Genomic DNA, 6,000 nt, shown 5'->3' on the forward strand with positions numbered 1-6,000 from the left:
GACCTTAGCAGTTTATTATACAATAGATTACTTAATGATGTCCAATTGTTAAGATCTCCACTTCTGCTGAATGTCACTTGGCTCACACTTGAGTGACTGTGATGGGACTCACATGCAGAAAGAAGATAGTCTAAATAGGGGCAGATCCTGCATTTACTTTTACCTTTGATACATTAGTACACCTAGTATCAGCTTTCTTTAAAACTTTTACTTGGTTAGTTTTCCCATGGGCAAATTTTACTTTTATCTGAAGCACTTTTCAGAAAGGTATTTTTACTTTAACTCAAGTATGGCTGTTGGGCACTTTATACAACACTGTCAAATTCCCACCCAGAAGTAACTGAAGAGAAGAATGAGGGCAATGTTCTGTATACATGAATTTTGTGGATGTCAGCTCTTTTAATTTTCCGCTGCTCACAGTTCATGATTACCATAACACACTCGATGACATTGTTTCAAATTAATCAAATCTTTTTTTTTTAAACAAAGGTCAGGCCATAGTAGCACACACCATAGTTAGAAATGGCAAACTGAGAAATCAAACCTAAACTAGAAGAAATTAAATCATCACTGCACACATCTTTTCATTAGGAGCACCATGATATACATCTTAACGGGAATAATGTGTCAAAAGGGCATTGTATCATGCACCTAAAACTAACACATAGATAGATAGATAGATAGATAGATAGATAGATAGATAGATAGATAGATAGATAGATAGATAGATAGATAGATAGAACTTTTTGTGAGATTTGTGTATCATTACACATCTAGAGATGAATGCCTTCTTTTGCAGCATTTAGGTATTTTTGAATAAATCTGAGGACCATTTTTTAGGGAACAGATTGAATCATTAAAGAAGAGGAGGTTTGGGATGAGGACCTGTTTATCTAGGTATTCTTTGAACCTTTATATTCTATTACAAAAACAAAAAGGACAAGAGCCTAGTCAGTAGCACTAAGCATGAGTCAGCAACCCATGTGAGATGGAGCAGCCTGATCAGACACCACAAGCACTCATGCAGTCACATTTAGAGTTGCCAATCATATTAAAAAGCAGGACTTTGAAATATGAAAGTGGAAGGAAACCTGAGCATGTGGAGAAAACTCCCACTGATCCAAGGGGAGACAACTCAAACTACATGTAAGCACTGATCGACCTAAATTCAGATAATGGTTCGTGAAGCTGTGAAATTACAGATGTAACCACTTTGACAGAGTGCTGCCCCCTAACATATAATTTATTTATGTTTTATCCTGGGGTTAAACAAGAATCATAGTTAACATACACTGTACAGGCAAATGTATAAGCCAAGGGTTTGTGAGGATGGTGCTCAAGTCAAAGTATATATATGGTAATAAGCAGGTGGATTTCTCAGGACAGATGAAAAGCATTTAAGAAAGGAACAATAAGGACATACATGTGAAGTCTAGGTTTATTTTAAACACAGATGCTAAGAAATAAGAAAAATATGTTAGGAGTGGCATGACCATAACGTAAAGTTAAAATTTTCATTCACGGGCAAAGAAGAAAAAATTACTCCATCATTATAAGAACAGAAACTCTAATAGGAAGAGTAGTTTGTGGGCTGATTAGAAAGAAGAGAACAAAAAAGTCAATTAGTGACCATGGCTAACATGTGGACAAGCATGGTGATGCTGGCATCGATTATCAACATATCAGAAGATGGTCTAGTAACCCCATTTTCTAGTGACTCCAGTTGATAAATGTTTAGCATTTGTGGGGAAACCAGAGCTGATTTCATGTGCAGTGTGTTGAAAATATGACCTCCTTCTCAGATTAAGCTCTTCCAAAATATAGAGGTACCTCTCATATCTTACAACCATTAAACAAAGAGCCTCCTTTAGCAGTTGCACAGATTTAGTTTGTTGTACCATTTGCAAACTTTGACATAGTCTTCCAGCTAAGCCCACACCTGTTAATCACCCTGAAGCTCTTCTGTCTGTTTTGATAATAATCGCATTCTTGATCCGACGCAGTGACAGAATAATGGTAAAGTTAATTTGGGTGCATCACGCTTGAGCAGCATGTGACGTGCTATATTTTTCATTGTCAGTTTAATGATATCAGAGAATTCCCTGCTCTTGGCATTGCCTAGTAAGCACATGGGGAATGAGTCACCAAGTATTTGTTCTGTTTGCCAAACAATCTGTCACTAAGCACTAAAATAATGAGAACACTGACTTTCACTTACAACTCGGAAATCTGGCATACAGAATCTATTATTACAGAAAGAACCAGACTGTGGAAATAAATCCGTATTACTGATGTAGGCATTATCTGCAGCTTTTCGGTTAACGAGATTGCTTTATACCACCTAAAATAAGGTGTCATCACCTGTGAATATTTATTATTGGTTTGAAAGAATCCATTTTTATTTTACTAACTGTGACACTAATGGCACAGTAGTTTACGAAGTTTCTTCATAGGCCCTGGGATTAACTTTCAACCCCTATATGCCATATACAATCTGCATGTTCCCTGTCTCTGTGGGAGCTTTCTCCTGGTACTACAGTTTTCTTCCATCTCCTAAGGATTTATGTGACGTTAACTGGCTATTTTAAATTGTCCAAATATTAACGGGTGTCAGTGAATGAGTGTGTTTTGTTTTACTTTAGACTTGATAGGCTATGACACTAGCATAAATAGGTGAAGAAAATGGAAGGGTTAGGTTTAGGGTTAGGTGAACAGAACACACTTACAGAAAAGGTAGTAAAACCCAAATATCTCATAAGCAAAATAAATATTCACTGGGTTTCCCTAAACACAATATACTGCCCCACTCTATCAAATGATGTAGCTCAACAAAAACACTTCAGAATACAGTATGTTCATTCTCCTTTCAAATAAAAGTACACATTTTTGGCCAAAAGAACATGCATTCTGCTCTCCTTTTCACACGTTAGACCAGGAAATCTGTACTGTAGAAGGTAAGGAGATCTTCCTTCTCATTAGTATTGCTGATTCTTGTATTTGTACACAGATGTTTAAGCTTCTCCGACCTGAAATTCATGTGCCATACTTACGAAGTATTACAGTAACGTTACATATTGGAGCATACTGTGGCGTCAATCCAAGAACTAAGTGACCTACGTTGTGTCACACAGTGAAATGGTGGAGTGTGGTCAGTCTGTGTGATTATTTTCATGTTTTCCTCTACAAACTAACATCTTTACACAGAGAACCACAGACACATGGAATAAGCCAACAAGTAGTGTGGTAGACAGTAGGACTTCAGAGGCTTTCAAAGCTTGACTTGATGTTATTTTAGAAGAATTAAGTGGATAGGACTTGCTTTGTGGAATTGAATGTCCTGTTATCGTCTAGATTGTTCTAATGTTCTAATGCTTTAAACTCAAATAGTTTTTCTGACATTAATTTACGACATCATTACAAAAGTGTATAATAAACAAAGCCCAGAATAATCATTGCACCTTTACTGGAATTTTTGTATTTTGTTAATAAAAAATACAAAAACAATTAAATTCTTCTATACAGGTGTTGGCATAATTTGTATTTATTTATCTAAGGACTAATGACTGCACACCAGACAAATGCCAATCCTATGACTGCTCTGGTCTGACAGAAGAAGGATTTAACTGTATGACCAGAAGGTGGCACTGGTTCCTTTTTTAAGACAACAACAGCAAATTCCCAGCCTAACTTGTTTTTCTTGTTTTCTCATATTTTGTCTGTTTCTAGAGGCACCTGTTGACGTAAAATTCTTAAGTGACCTACTTTTTCTCATTCTGTCAGATCTCATTTGAATCGTCTATTCATTACTTTACTGTTTCACTCATGATGCTAATACGCCACTCTTAACTTGTGCTGGCACAACAGGAACAATGAAAAATAATTTTCATCAGAGCATTCATATTATGGATCTCGATGGCAGGCAAACTTTGTCACCCCTGCTTTTAAGGACAGTTGTTTGAATTTGTCTGAATGTGTGCTCCTCTGGATCACAAAGCTTTTTGTGCCCATCTTATGGACTTTCCATCAAGGTTTTAAATTTCCCACCTACATTATCATTTTTGTAAAGACTTTAAAAAGAAAGATGAATCAATAATTTGCTGAAATTTTACTCTAATTACTCTATGTAGTAATGACAGACTGAAAAAAAGTCTCAAAAGACAGAGCAGATCAAAGAGATGGTGCAAACAGAAGCAGAAGGAAGCAGAAGAATGTCTAAGGCTATTTCGTATATCAAAGCTCTCATTCGAAGACTAATTAGATCTTTTGTGGTTACCTTCCTGCGCTGTTTGAGTCATCAAAGTGGCGAGCAAATGATTTCTTTAAAAAAAGCGTAAATCTTAATGTCCCTTCACAGCTGGAAATTCAGTAGTGGAAAGGCTGACAAACACGGACATTCAACCATGCTCTGAACCCATTTCTTTCTAATGTGAGGTCATGTGGAGTGTCTTGCTCAAGGTAGATAACAGTGCTGGATTGGACTTCAGCCCAACACATTCATGCCCCCACACTGAGCCAACTTACATTTGTCACCAGACATACCACAGCTAAGCATGTTCAGACCCAGCCAGTACTTGGATGTGAGACCATCTAAGAAAAGTTAGTGCTTCTGGGAGAGGTGTATGTGAAGCCATCGGGTGTGCTTTGTGGATCCTAATGCCCCAGTTTAGTGGCAGGGACAGGGGATGAGATGTAACACTGAGGTCCTGTCTCTCTGTGGTCATAAAAAATCCCAGGACATTTTTAGTTAAGAATAGGGTGTTTCTTATTCCTGGCTAAATTGGCCATCACAGCCTGGTCATTCTGGCCTTCCAATCATCCCCCGCCTTTAACCGTCTATCTATCACTCCCACCCCTTCACCCTATAATAACTAACTTGTAGAGAGCATAATGGCACAAAAAGGCTGCTGCCACATCATCCATGTGAATGTTGCACATTGCTGGTGGTTGAAGAGGCTTTCCTCCCTTCTATGCAAAGCAATTTAAGTGTCTTGAAAAGCACTATATATATGCAATGCCTTCTACTTCTTCTTCTTCGTCAGTCAACCTAAAGCCAAAGTGTCACATTCACATGGAGCTCAAGCAAACATGAATAAAAAAATGGCCGTGTTGTAATTCAAGCCATAAAACAAGCACTGGCGGTCTCTGTTAATTCTTCTATTTTATACCTAAGTTGATTATTTGATTGTAATACATTTAAAAAACTGGCTTAGCTAAAAATTGCAAAATTAGGTTAATAACCAATATGTAATAATAATAACCAAACTCATCTGATGTGTATGGCAAACCGAACTAATATTTAGAGACATCTCAAGGATATCATGAAATGCAATCTAAGAAACTTTCTATTGAAGTACATAAATCTTATATTACTGTATATTTCTTAGCAATATTTTGGTAACTTTAAGGTACCTGAAATGCAAGTTGAGATATCACAAAATGGTGTCTCGTGTTAAGATTTTATAGCAATTTGGAGACCTAGTAGAGAAAGGAAAGTCACACACACACACATTTAATAGCTCACATTAAATGCTGGAAGTTCAGTAAACTAGACATGGGCAGTGATTTTCACTTGTTTAAATTGACAATACTCATCAACAAGATCAGTGACTGCATTTGGCAAATCTGACATACCCCACGAGTAGAAGTCACGTAATGTGACATGACAAGATACCAATGCTCTGCTGCAGCCGCTGGATAATGAAACAAATGAGGCCAGCAGTAGCTCCATGACTGGCTCACGTACAAGTGGAGTCATTAGTCCCTCCTTATCCTTATCAAGAGCCTGTCTTTTTGCTAATAATGTAGTACAGGGTAAGAGATTATATTTACATATTTTAGATCTTCTCTTGATGCTGACTGAAAAGACACAGTCGTAATTGGAAATACCTTTTACCTCTATGGTCCCTTGCCTTACTTGCTCATGCTGATTGGTCTTTTGATTTCATTTAGTCATAGAAATAAATGAAATGTTCTCTATTGTGTGACATTAGTGAAAAGCAA

This window comes from Polypterus senegalus, chromosome 10, assembly GCF_016835505.1.
Source record: "Polypterus senegalus isolate Bchr_013 chromosome 10, ASM1683550v1, whole genome shotgun sequence".
Lineage (NCBI taxonomy): Eukaryota > Metazoa > Chordata > Cladistia > Polypteriformes > Polypteridae > Polypterus > Polypterus senegalus.